Here is a 14,160-nt window from a genome sequence, read left to right on the forward strand (position 1 = left end):
TCAACTTATGAAATCTGCTATTACGAAATCAACTTACATCCTTTCAAATCCTCATACATCTTAGTACTTCCAGGTGAAACGTATAAGAGATGTATCATGGGCTTCGGTCATAATATCCTTCAGGATTCTCTCGTCTCCAGGAACGCACAGGCGATCTTGCCACCGCAGGCCCCCATATGAGGAGATAGAATACCCAGTTGGTCTCTTCGCTTCTTTCTGACTCCACACTTTGTTGAGGTGTTCCTCAAACCTCTGGGCATCAATGACTTGTTTTCTTAGGGTGGGTTGCATGGTCATCTGTTCTACTTGAGCGGAGCCACCTTTAACCACAACATCTATCCCAGCGATCTTTATCTCATCTTGTAATTTCTCTTGCTTGGTGATCATCGCAGAAGTATGAATGACATTCCTGCTCAATGCATTAGCTACAACATTGGCTTTGCCTGGATGGTACAGGATCTCTATATCGTAATCCATTACCAATTTCAATCATCGTCTCTGTCTCATATTGAGCTCTTTCTGCGTGAACAAGTACTTGAGACTCTTGTGATCGGTGAAGACTTGAACTTTGTCCCCATACAGGTAATGTCGCCACGTTTTCAAAGCAAATACTACTGCTGCTAACTCAAGGTCATGCATGAGATAGTTTCGTTCATATTTCTTCAATTGTCTAGAGGCATACGCTGTCACCTTACCCTTCTGCATGAGCACACACCCTAATCCTTTCCCTGATGTGTCACTGTACACCACGAGGTTGCCTGATCCATCTGGAACTTCAAACGAGATTATAACATCATTCCAATCATTCGCCACTAAGGAGCTACTAAATGTTGGAGAAGAAGTTGTTACTAACCACCTATGTTGATGATGGAAATTTGGTCATAAAAGAATTTTGGATTCTGTAGCCGATGAATATGTTACATGAAATTAAGGCTTCCCCTTGATATGAATCTCCATCCACTCTCAATTTAACATAGGTAGCCAAAGTTCTTTCTATATTGTGATCACGTAGAAAGCTAACCTTTATTGAATTTGTATAGTTTGGTGGCTAAATCATTATGGAAAGTCTTTGTCCACTAGAAGAATACTCTAGGAAAGTTACCCAGTGTAATGTCCTATGACATAAGAATTAACATGCATGAAAATATTAACGAGAGAGAAAAATACAATATGAACAAAGAGAAATAAAATGAGAAGAGATGAACCTGCTTGCTTGATATTATATCCAAAACGTTGTCTAGACTTCTAACCAACGATTCACAACCACTGACATCCATTTTTTTCATACGCTGAGAAAGGTTTAGAATTTATCGAAGAAACTTGCAATTCCTCAAGGACATAAACTTATGAAGACATGAGGGTAGAGTACAAATTTGTTTCTGGACAAGACTATGCTATTTAATAAAGGGTTGGCATCACATACAATTTTCAAGAAATCTATGTTTCCATATGGAACCTCCAACAAAGTCAACACGACGTTTGGGTAAGTTTCCATGACTTGAAGAAGAGAATAATATGGATGGGTGAGTCCCATCTATGGAGATTCCACAAGGACATGAACTTATGGATACATGAGAGTAAATATGCATCGATATGTTGTAACATTGAAGATTCAACAAAATCAACTGGGAAACATAAGGTTTTTCAGTAAGTTTCCATAATTTGAAGAAGAGCATATTGGATGGATTGGTGAGTTCCATTTACTGGGGAGCATTTCAAATGTAGAACAGCCACTAAGATGAAGTTCTTTAAGATTATGTAACAAATAAATAGTGGTAGGAGTGGGGATGAGGTTCGTACAACCGTCAAGGTTTAAGACCTTGAGCTCATAAACGTTTCCAATTGATGAAGGTAGCTTCTTTATGTCGATAGAATCCAAATACAACGACACTAAAAATTTCATGTTTTCAGCAATTTTTAGAAACATTTTGAGATTAGATCTGCTTGAGAGTTCAAGATATTTAAGAGATTTTAACTGGAAGTAGCTTGGAAGCTTCTCAAGCTTAGTGCACCTTGTTATTTTTAATCGTAATAAGTGAAAGATTCTCGAGGAGTAAAATTTCAAAACTTGGATTGAAATAGTATTATTAATGTAGTCAACTTTTTATCCCACTAGAAAACAAGAAATATCAAGGAAAATCTCCTTTACTTTTTCTTCAAGCCCATAAAAAACTCTGCTTGGTCTCTTAGGAAAGAAACCAAAACACCAAGAGCCAAAGGAAGACCTTTACAATAACTTGTAGCACGTTTTAAAAGGTCTAAGTAATTACTTGGTGGATGATTTTTCTTAAGCATGCTAACTAAAAAGTTCAAGTGTGTCGTCATCATACTGCTCATCAAATTCATGGATGGAACGTAAATGGTTGCTGATTGTTGTCATAATGATTACACTACCAAGGCCAAACCGATCATGTCCACCAACCAATGCTTCTAGTTGCTCAAGCTTATTCACATCGTCAAGAGTTATAAGAACTTTCTTTAAATGTAAGTCTATTCCTTATGATGTTGATTCCTCAGTCAAGATTACTAAAATCTTTGAATCTTCCTTTAAGATCTCATGGAGTAGGATTTCCTGGAGTTGAACAAGGACATTTTTGAAGCTTCCCTAACATTCGATTGACACCATTACATGGCTCATCTTATTTCGAATAATCGGAGTTTGACCTTAAATTTTCTAGTTGAGAATCAATTCCAACCATATAAAGGCGTGCAAGTAAGATTTAATATCGACAATACTTCTTTTACAAGATCAAAAATTTGCAATCCCATATAAGATTTGATATTTTGCAATTTTCAAGCTCAAAAATTGTGAACTCAACAAAGTGTCAATGATTTCGGGAAGAGCATACTGGATCGTTGGTTGGGTCCCATTTATTGGGTAACATTTCAATTCCGGAACACCCATTAAGACGAAGATGACGAAGATTCAGTAGCAAATAAATGGTACTAGGGAGGGAGATGAGGTTTGTGCAACCTTCAAGGTCTAACACAGCGAGATCACTAAGGCATCCAATTGTTGAAGGTATCTCCTTTGTGGCCGTAAAATCCAAATCCAAAATCCTTAAAGATTTCATGTTTTCGACAATTTTTAGAAACTTTTTGAGCTTAGAACACCTAGATAGTTTTAAATATACAAGGGACTTTAACTCGAGGTAGCTTGAAAGTTTTTCAAGGTTAGTGCATTTTGTAAGCTCTAAGATACGAAGACTATCTAAAGCTCTAATAGACTCAGAATCACTCTTTTTATGCAATTATTGAGATATAATTTTTTAAGGTTTGATGATGGGGAGAAGTTTGTAAGTTCCTAAAGTTTTTTTTTTCTTTCTTTCTCTCTTTCTTTCGGTATCTAAGCTTCAAAATTTTAAGAGATTTCGACCTGAGATAGCTTGGAAACTTTTTAAGATTCGAACAATGATTAAGGTATAAGGTAACAAGCTTACCAAGAGAAACAATTGACGTAGGAATGGTTCTCAATTTTGTGCAATTGTTAAGATACAATTCTTCAAAGTTTGACGATATTGGAGAGAAGTTACGAATTTTCTCTAATGAATTAGAGTAACTAAGATCAACAAACTTCAACCATTGTCAATCCTAGAAAAGAAAAATCTAATTTAGATAAAATATTATTATAAGAAAATCAATGAAAATTTTTGAATCATAAAAGTAGCAATATAATTATCTTCGATTCTTTCCCCAAATTTTTGATGAGGCTATGTTGCAAATCTAATCCAACAAGATCTTTTGTAATAAAGAAAGATGGCAAAGATTTTTAAGCAAATCCACGCCATTTAATCCACTTTAAATTATTCTGTAGATATTCAATATTAGTGAAAAATCTTGCATTTTGAACCATTAGCCATCTTAGGTTTTTCATGTTTCTAAAAGCTCGAGGATCAACACCCAACCTTGTGGGTTTAGGTAACTCCAACTTTATAGCTTTAATTGCATCGGTTCCCTACAAACTCATAGTTTAGTAATTCAACATTACTATCGACTTACTTTGACAAACATACCTGTCCATTCTCCTTGGTCGTATCTAGTACAAAGGAAAGAATCCAAAACAACAAGAGCCAACGAATGACCTTTTACAATAACTTGTAGCACGTTTTGAAACGTCTAGGTATGTACTTGGTGGATGACTTTTCTTAAAAGCGTGTGAACTAAAAAGTTTAAGGGCATCATTGTGATTCATTCTTTGAATACGATACTTTTCATCAAATTTGTGGATAAAAGTAAATGACGGTTTCTTGTTGTCACAATGATTATACTACCAGCGTCAAACCAATCATGTCTACCAACCAATGCTTCTAACTGCTCAAGCTTATCCACATCATCTAGAGCTATAAGAACTTTATTTGAACGCAGTCTATTTCTTACCATGTTGATTCCTTTATCAAGATTTTCAACCTTCAAAATTTCCTTTAAGATCTCATGGATCTAGTGTTCTTGAAGTTGAACAGGGCAATTGAATTGCTTTGAAGCTTCCTTAAGATTTGATAGAAAGCAACATTCAAATTAGAGAAAAAAATTTTGTATAAAGTTTTGGCCAAAGTGGTCTTACCAATGCCTCCAATCCCATATATGGATGAGTGATTGAGCCTATAATATTATTCATATTTCTTATTAGTTTTGGAGTTATCCAACGATGATACATTATAAGAATGAAGAATCACAACAAACAGGCAAATAGATTTGAGTATTAAAGATTTATATCACATTAGCCATGAAATCAATCAACCATATTAACCAAAAATGTGTATTTCTTTATAAAATAATTTGTACATTTAATCTTTTCAAGACCAAATATAAAAGTTTTTTTTTTTTTTTTTTTTTGTAGGAGAATCCAATTCAGAAAAGCTAATCCATGGAATGGGCGGGACAGCTTCTACACTTGAAATGTTCCGCCAAACCTGGAAATCTCAAGCTAATTGTGCTCTTCAATGGCAGACATGCATCCATATTTCCCATCTTGATCTTCCCTCTCAACTCCCGAGCTATTTCACGACACACCTGATTCACGGCGTTCACAAAATTCTTTACTATCACAAAAAGCCCTAACGGATTTTCTCTATCCCCTGTTTCATAGTACTCATTTGTCTTCTTCAATTCATCCAACACTCTTTTTTGTTCTCTTCTTGCTATCTCAACTTCTTCCGTTGCGGATTTCACAAATTCTAACATCTTTCTCTTGTATTCACCACAGCCTTCAATCGATAGAAGGTTTTGTATCTCTGAGATTTTGCTTAATAGATTAGGGCAAGTGATAGTGAAGGTTTCGTAGTCGATTGTGGACGCTTTCTTGACGTTAGAGAGCTCTAAGGTGAGTGATTCCATAGCTGATAATCCAAGTATTATGTATTCGATTTCTATTTCCTTTTTCGATTTGAGATTCTTTGAATTTGTGTTTGAGAATTGTTTTTTCCCTTCGAATTTTATGACTTCTTTGACAATGAAAGGAAGCAATGCGGTTTTTCTATCATCTGAAAGTCTTAAGAGTAAATTAAGATGGAAAGCTTTTGCATTACCTCTCGTTGTTCCTGAATTCAATCGGTTTCCAACTTTGAGAGTTGCTTCCAAGAGTTTAGTAAATAACCCTTTATTCATTAGTTCTTCGCAACCCCTACTAAGTGTTTGGGAAAAGTCCTTGAGTCGATTAAGCTCTGATTTGAAGCTTGATCTGAAAAACATGGCGTTTAGACGATTGAAGGCTGTCGGAAAATCTTTGAGAAGATGGAAAATGAAGGATTCTGCATCGTCAAGCCTTAATGGATCGCCATCAAATTCGAGGATTTGAGATTGTTGTTCTTTGGTTGGAGTGATCTTGACAAGCTTTTCGAGTGTGTCTGAATCGAGGTCATGTCCCTCCGTCAGAGCATCGAGAAGTTCTTGCCGAGTTATGGTGAGGGATTTAAGAATTATTGCAATGTTTCTTGCCCTTCGAGAATGGAGATTAGCGCTTGTCCGCCATTGTTGAGGCCTCTTAGCTTTGTTGGCTGTTTCTTGTTTGTGGCAACATACTCGAACAAAGCTTCCATAAGGTTGACATTAAAGCCGAAGAAAAAAGATCAAACCGTAGTGAAAAACTCAAAGAAGAGAGCCAAATTGAATTATAATGATGAGTTATACCTGAAAGAACCTCCATCGATCTTGTCCCACACCCCGTAGGATGATCTACATTGGTATTGATCTTATCCCAATGTAATGGCTTTAGTCTAGCCGGATAAAGATGGCCCTGGATTGGCAACTGCCGTTGATGGTGGCCGCAGGGGCATTGATGGAGGAGGAGGAATAGCCGTTGATGGTGGCGGTAGGGGCATTGATGGAGGAGGAGGAGGAACTTTGATTGAAGAAATTTGATGGAGCAAAGGAGTAAAAAAAATAATATTTATGGTGTAAAATTCGATGGAGCAAAGGAGTAAAAAAAATTTGATTGAAGAAATTGAAGAAATTTGGCGGTAGGGGCTTCTTCTTTCTTTACCCAACCCTATATTTACGGTAGATTAGGCCATATTTAGCGAATAAAAAATAATAAAAATTCAAATAAAGAATTCATCCGTTTCTTTATAGTCAATTCATGGTTCTTTATAGTCAACATAGTTATTTAAAAGCTAAATTAATAATTCAAAAAAAAAAAGAAATCGAGAACATTCTCTTTATTCTTACTTAATAATACTATTAAACTACAAAAGAAAAATAAAATGTTAAATAATTTCTTGTTAATAATTTTCAAACTTTTTAACCACTACCAATTTCCTTTTTGTTGATGACTACTATTAGGGTACCACTTCTCTATAACAGATGAAGGAAAAAATAGACTCATTTGCTCCTTCGTTGACTCGGGCCGATTTCCATAGTCTCAAAGGTTGTTTCTACCGCTGCAATCTACATTTGGGCTTCTATGAGGTCTACTAAGGAACCACACTAGAGGATGGAAGACCTATTGGGAGGAGGTGAACCACCTGAACTTGCGGCACGCGAGCTTGAAGAAGAGGTGGCTAAGCTGCATGCCATCAGCGCGAATGAACTGAACACCTTCGCCGGAGCAGAAAAGAACTCATGCTGGCTGAAGGTAATGTAGGAAGAGATGACGTCCATCACTGGGAACAAGACGTGGAGTCTGGAGGACATGTCGCCGGGACACCGAGCCATAGGGTTCAAATGGGTCTTCTAACTGAAGCGTAACGAAAAAGGAGAAGTTGTGAAGCACAAGGCCCGTCTGGTGGCGAAGGGCTATGTCTAGAAGCAAGGAGCGGACTTTGAAGAGGTATTCGCGCCGGTGGCAGGGTTGGAATCTGTCGCCTATTGCTGGCGATCGCGGCACATCATTCCTGGGAGGTCCACCACATGGACGTGAAGTCCGCTTTCCTCAACAGAGAGCTGAAGGAGACCGTCTACGTCCGACAACCACCTATCTTCTTGGACAACCACAACTCCGACAAGGTACTGCGCCTGCAGAAGGCACTCTACGGGCTTCGACAAGCACCACGAGCCTAGAATGCGAAGCTCAACAGTACCCTTCTGTCGCTGAAGTTCAAGCGATATGCCTCTGAGCATGGCATGTACATGCAAGGCCACGACAAACAGCGGTTGATCGTGGGAGTGTACGTTGACGCCCTCATAATCAGTGGAGGCGACATGAAGTTCTTGGGAGATTCAAGAGGGAGATATCAAAGAACTTCAAGATGAGTGATCTCAGCGTGCTCAGTTACTACATCGGCATCTAAGTGCAACAGAGTACTGCAGGCATCACCTTCTGTCAAGGTGCATATGCAAAGAAGCTGCTGGACACAGCTGGGCTAGCAGACAGTAACCCTACAAGGACACCAATGGAGGCCCGACTCCAACTAAGGAAGGTCGGCACTACAACGATAATTGACTCCACCCATTACCGCAGCATTGTCGGGAGCCTGCGCTATCTGGTAAACACATGCCCTCACCTTGCTTATTCCGTTGGATACATGAGTAGGTTTATGGAAGCACCTAGGGAGGAGCATCTTGTGGCTGTCAAGCGCATCTGTGCTATGTGGTTAGAACCAGAGGCTGGGGTGTGAGATACTGCGCAGAGAGAGAAAAAGAGAAGCTTGAGCTGGTCGGCTATAGTAATAGTGACATGGTCGGTGACGTTGATGATCGTAAGAGCACTAGCGGGATGATTTACTTCCTCTCAGGCACCGCGATCTGCTGGCAATCAACTAAGCAAAAGGTAGTTGCTTTATCTTCTTGCAATGCAGAGTACATTGTCGCTTTGACGGCAGCAACACAGGGGGTCTAGCTTGTGCAACTGATGGAAGAACTCATCGAAAGAGAAGGCGATCCACCAATGTTATACGTGGACAACAAAGCTACGATCTCCCTGATCAAAAATCCAATTTTGCACGACCGGAGCAAGCACATAGAAATTAGATTCCACTACATCCGAGAATGTGCAAATCGGGGGCTCATGAAGATTGATATCATCCAAACAGAGGAACAAATTGGAGACATCTTCACCAAATCTCAGTCGGACCTGATTCGAATCCAGCCCATTTGTAGAACCTGAAGCCAAAGTTTCCTCAACCCAGCGAATTCGCTCTGCAGCCGAACGCGTCTGCGGCCCATCTCGGGAACAGAAGCCCAGCAGCCAACACCTGTAGCCAACGACCCGGGAGCCAACCCAAACCCGCGACTCTGATCGACCTCGACCCGATGCCACCTGTACTACGTGGCGCGTCCTGCTGCAGCCACATGGCACCAAGCGGCACAGACGCACCCTCGGCTTCACTCGGCGTAAAGGGCTGCGGCGATGCTCCTCTGGCAGCTCCTTTGGCGGCTCCTAGGCTTATCTGGCTCAACTTTCAATTTTTGATCCAATTATCACCGTTCTAACCCTTTCGAACCTATTTTGGGCAGCGTTTAAGGTCATTGAGGCCATTTTAGAGCCGTATTCACATTATTAATTGGATTATTAAATAAAATGTGAAATACTAACAAAAGGTGACTAATGGTGAGATAGGAAGCGAACCCCGACAACCTTTGGAGAAGATCTCGAGGAACGGGAGCTTATGTTAATTAAATTAGAAAATGCTTCGGCTAAGATCAACTAAGTAAGTGGCCTTACTACAGGATAGACTAGAAATTGTATGAGTTATGATGATGTATGAGTTGTATCGTATGATGCGGTATCCTAGTATATGTTGATGTTTGAGTATATGATGATGGATGAGTCTATGATGATGTATGAGTTATGATGATGTATGATTGTTAGTTCTGGAATTACTTTTTTTTTTGTTCCAGAATTACCATCCATTTTCTTTGTTGGTTCTGGAATTACCATCCTCATCTCATCCATTTTTTTTGTTCTAGAATTACAATCCCTTTTCTTTATTCTCGAATTACCGTCCATTTTCTTCATGGGTTCTAGACTTACCCTCCATTTTCTCTCTATTCTAGAATTACCATCCCTTTTCTTTATTCTCGAATTACCGTCCATTTTCTTCATGGGTTCTAGACTTACCCTCCATTTTCTCTCTATTCTAGAATTACCATCCATTCTCTTTCTTGGTTCTGGAATTACCATCCATTTTCTTTATTCTATAATTACCATCAATTTTCTCTGTTCTAGAATTACCATTCATTTTCTTTGTTGGTTATGGAATTACCATCATATCCCTTATCTTTGTTGGTTTTGGAATTACCATCTCATCTCTTCTCTTTGTTGGTTCCCTCTTTTTTGTTTCTTTGTTGGTTCCCTCTTTTTTGTTAGTTCTCGAATTACCATCATATCCCTTATCTTTGTTGGTTCTGAAATTACCATCTCATTCTTTTTCTTTGTTGGTTCTGGAAAAAGAACCATCCATCCCTTTTCTTAGTTGGTTCCAGAAAAAGAACCATTACATCCCTTTTTTTCTTTGTTGGTTTCGGAATTACCTTTTCTCCTTTTTCTTTGTTGGTTTCGGAATTACCTTTTCTCCTTTTTCTTTGTTGGTTATGGAATTACCTTTTCCCCATTTTCTTTGTTGGTTGTTTGCCAGCAACAGCCTCATCTCTTTTCCTTTGTTTGCCAGCAACAGCCCCATCTCTTCCCTTTTCTTTGTTGTGAAATTCCACCCTTGTTTGCCCCATCCCTTTTCTTGGTTCAGAAATTCCATTTGTTTGCCAACAACCGCCCAATCCCTTTTCTTGCCAACAGCAGCCCCAGTCCATTTTCTTGGTTCTAGAATTCCATGTGGTTTGCTAGCAACCGCCCCAATCCCTTTTCTTGCCAACAATAGTCCCATCCCTTCCCATCCATGTGATTTTCGAAGCTTCAAATCTCGAACCGTGACGAAAATAAAACTAAAAGTAAAATTAAATTAAACATTTAGATAATGCAATTTAAAATCAAACAACACCTCCACTAGAACAAATTGAAAGGCAATACAAACAAGTGTTGTTAAAATTTGTTACAAACGGAGAAAGAGTTCGGGATACTGTTTCTAACGAAATACAAAAGACCCGAAGTACACAAACCGGGTCGACACTCATAAACGACCCTCAAGTGACAATGCAGCTCTCGAACGCTCCCCCACCTCCAGCGACAGTTAGCGAAGACCTGAAAAAGAAATCTAAAATGCGGTGAGTAAAAAAGTACTCGGTAAGCAGCCTACTTGTAGGCTGTCATCGCATCCAGTTCCTGGTAGGTTTCCACGGGCTTTTCTTTAGGCTCTAGGAAGTTTGGGCTTAACTCTATAGTTTGGCTGACCTTCTGGTGAGGCTTCCAACGGTGTCGTGGTGTAGTTGGTTATCACGTCAGTCTAACACACTGAAGGTCTCCATTTCAAGTCTGGGCGATGCCATCTTTGCAATTTTTATTAATTGTTTGGACTTTTATTGAAGAAATACGTGTACGAATCAACAAGGACTAGGGTGGAATGATTGTGAGCACGTCATATGCTGGATTTAGCAAAGAAATTTATGAACTCAACTTAGTATCAGAGGTCTAGGTTGATTGGTCCAACAGACGGTTTTTTGCTAGACGAAGAGCCATTGAGTCTTTCGTTACGTGATTTTCGAGGCTTCAAATCTCGAACCGTGACGAAAATAAAACTAAAAGTAAAATTAAATTAAACATTTAGATAATACAATTTAAAATCAAACAACACCTCGACTAGAACAAATTGAAAGGCAACACAAACAAGTGTTGTTAAAATTTGTTACTAATGGAGAAAGAGTTCGGGATACTGTTTCTAACGAAATATAAAAGACCCGAAGTACACAAACCGGGTCGACACTCATAAACGACCCTCAAGTGACAATGCAGCTCTCGAACGCTCCCCCACCTCGAGCGACAGTTAGCGAAGACCTGAAAAAGAAATCTAAAATGCGGTGAGTAAAAAAGTACTCGGTAAGCAGCCTACTTGTAGGCTGTCATCGCATCTAGTAGTTCCTGGTAGGTTTCCACGGGCTTTTCTTTAGGCTCTAGGAAGTTTGGGCTTAACTCTATAGTTTGGCTGACCTTTTGGTGAGGCTTCCAACGGTGTCGTGGTGTAGTTGGTTATCACGTCAGTCTAACACACTGAAGGTCTCCAGTTCAAGTCTGGGCGACGCCATCTTTGCAATTTTTATTTTTATAATAATAATCTGGATTCATTTTGGACCTCTACGAGAAAGTTTAAGAGCTTTCGAGCTTGGTAAGCCCGAGAACCGTGCCCTCGAACACACATTGATTCATTTTAGACCTCTACGTGAAAGTTTAAGAGTCTTGGAGCTTGTAGGCACGAGAACCGTGCCCTCGAACACACATTGAGCATGCAATTAATTGTTTGGACTTTTATTGAAGAAATACGTGTACGAATCAACAAGGACTAGGGTGGAATGATTGTGAGCACGTCATATGCTGGATTTAGTAAAGAAATTTATGAACTCAACTTAGTATCAGAGGTCTAGGTTGATTGGTCCAACAGACGGTTTTTGCTAGACGAAGAGCCATTAAGTCTTTCGTTACGTGATTTTCGAGGCTTCAAATCTCGAACCGTGACGAAAATAAAACTAAAAGTAAAATTAAATTAAACATTAAGATAATGCAATTTAAAATCAAACAACACCTCGACTAGAACTAATTGAAAGGCAACACAAACAAGTGTTGTTAAAATTTGTTACAAACGGAGAAAGAGTTCGGGATACTGTTTCTAACGAAATACAAAAGACCCGAAGTACACAAACCGGGTCGACACTCATAAACGACCCTCAAGTGACAATGCAGCTCTCGAACGCTCCCCCACCTCGAGCGACAGTTAGCGAAGACCTGAAAAAGAAATCTAAAATGCGGTGAGTAAAAAAGTACTCGGTAAGCAGCCTACTTGTAGGCTGTCATCGCATCTAGTAGTTCCTGGTAGGTTTCCACGGGCTTTTCTTTAGGCTCTAGGAAGTTTGGGCTTAACTCTATAGTTTGGCTGATCTTCTGGTGAGGCTTCCAACGGTGTCGTGGTGTAGTTGGTTATCACGTCAGTCTAACACACTGAAGGTCTCCAGTTCAAGTCTGGGCAACGCCATACTTGCAATATTTATTTTTATAATAATAATCTGGATTCATTTTGGACCTCTACGAGAAAGTTTAAGAGCCTTGGAGCTTATAGGCCCGAGAACCGTGTCCTCGAACACACATTGAGCATGTAATTAATTCTTATGACTTTTATTGAAGAAATACGTGTACGAATCAACAAGGACTAGGGTGGAATGATTTTGAGCACGTCATATGCTGGATTTAGCCAAGAGTCATTGAGTCTTTCGTTACATGATTTTCGAGGCTTCAAATCTCGAACCATGACGAAAATAAAACTAAAAGTAAAATTAAATTAAACATTTAGATAATGCAATTTAAAATCAACACCTCGACTAGAACAAATTGAAAGGCAACACAAACAAGTGTTGTTAAAATTTATTACAAACGGAGAAAGAGTTCGGGATACTGTTTCTAACGAAATATAAAAGACCCGAAGTACACAAACCGGGTCGACACTCATAAACGACCCTCAAGTGACAATGCAGCTCTCGAACGCTCCCCCACCTCGAGCGACAGTTAGCGAAGACCTGAAAAAGAAATCTAAAATGCGGTGAGTAAAAAAGTACTCGGTAAGCAGCCTACTTGTAGGCTGTCATCGCATCCAGTAGTTCCTCGTAGGTTTCCACGGGCTTTTCTTTAGGCTCTAGGAAGTTTGGGCTTAACTCTATAGTTTGGCTGACCTTTTGGTGAGGCTTCCAACGGTGTCGTGGTGTAGTTGGTTATCACGTCAGTCTAACACACTGAAGGTCTCCAGTTCAAGTCTGGGCGACGCCATCTTTGCAATTTTTATTTTTATAATAATAATCTGGATTCATTTTGGACCTCTACGAGAAAGTTTAAGAGCCTTCGAGCTTGGTAAGCCCGGGAACCGTGCCCTCGAACACACATTGATTCATTTTAGACCTCTACATGAAAGTTTAAGAGCCTTGGAGCTTATAGGCCCGAGAATCGTGCCCTCGAACACACATTGAGCATGTAATTAATTGTTTGGACTTTTATTGAAGAAATACGTGTACGAATCAACAAGGACTAGGGTGGAATGATTGTGAGCACGTCATATGCTGGATTTAGCCAAGAAATTTATGAACTCAACTTAGTATCAGAGGTCTAGGTTGATTGGTCCAACAGACGGTTTTTGCTAGATGTAGAGTCATTGAGTCTTTCGTTACGTGATTTTCGAGACTTCAAATCTCGGACCGTGACGAAAATAAAACTAAAAGTAAAATTAAATTAAGCATGTAGAAAATGCAATTTAAAATATAGAAATATGTATGATACGTAAATTGAAAATGAGAATGACATGTAAGCATGGAACATGACAAGGGGGGTTATGTTCATTAATGTTAGATGTAGAAGTAATGGGGACCTCAGGCATTATGTGTGTTCATGCATATATGGGGATACCCCTATCCCATCACGAGGGTACGGACGCATACATCCAAGGGTAGGACAACGACCGTTATTCATTGCATAGCGCTGCCGCAACGGTTACTAGTTCTAACAGGTTCTAGCATAAGGAGCTCCCAAAGTATGCCCACCAGATAAAGAAAGTGGCCCAGCGGTGTGCGTACTAGCTGGTGAGCCCATACTCGCACGTACTGGCTGTGTGTAGAGTATATGGTACACGTACAAAGTTTACC

General features: G+C 39.5%; 3 non-coding genes and 2 pseudogenes across 3 annotated transcripts; 3 read left to right on the forward strand and 2 right to left on the reverse strand.

The window, feature by feature from the left end:
- Nucleotides 1–489: 489 nt before the first annotated feature.
- Nucleotides 490–1,534, reverse strand: LOC147790327 (uncharacterized; annotated as a pseudogene).
- A 1,291-nt stretch (nt 1,535–2,825) lies between these two features.
- Nucleotides 2,826–7,095, reverse strand: LOC147790328 (uncharacterized; annotated as a pseudogene).
- Nucleotides 7,096–11,493: 4,398 nt separating this feature from the next.
- On the forward strand, nt 11,494–11,567 carry TRNAV-AAC (transfer RNA valine (anticodon AAC)). Its single transcript has one exon. It is a non-coding gene; the product is annotated as a tRNA-Val (tRNA).
- An 868-nt stretch (nt 11,568–12,435) lies between these two features.
- On the forward strand, nt 12,436–12,509 carry TRNAV-AAC (transfer RNA valine (anticodon AAC)). Its single transcript has one exon. It is a non-coding gene; the product is annotated as a tRNA-Val (tRNA).
- A 711-nt stretch (nt 12,510–13,220) lies between these two features.
- On the forward strand, nt 13,221–13,294 carry TRNAV-AAC (transfer RNA valine (anticodon AAC)). The gene has a single exon. It is a non-coding gene; the product is annotated as a tRNA-Val (tRNA).
- Nucleotides 13,295–14,160: the final 866 nt, after the last annotated feature.

This window comes from Cucurbita pepo, chromosome 11 (genome assembly GCF_057944985.1).
Source record: "Cucurbita pepo subsp. pepo isolate OVF chromosome 11, ASM5794498v1, whole genome shotgun sequence".
NCBI classification, from domain to species: Eukaryota; Viridiplantae; Streptophyta; class Magnoliopsida; order Cucurbitales; family Cucurbitaceae; genus Cucurbita; species Cucurbita pepo.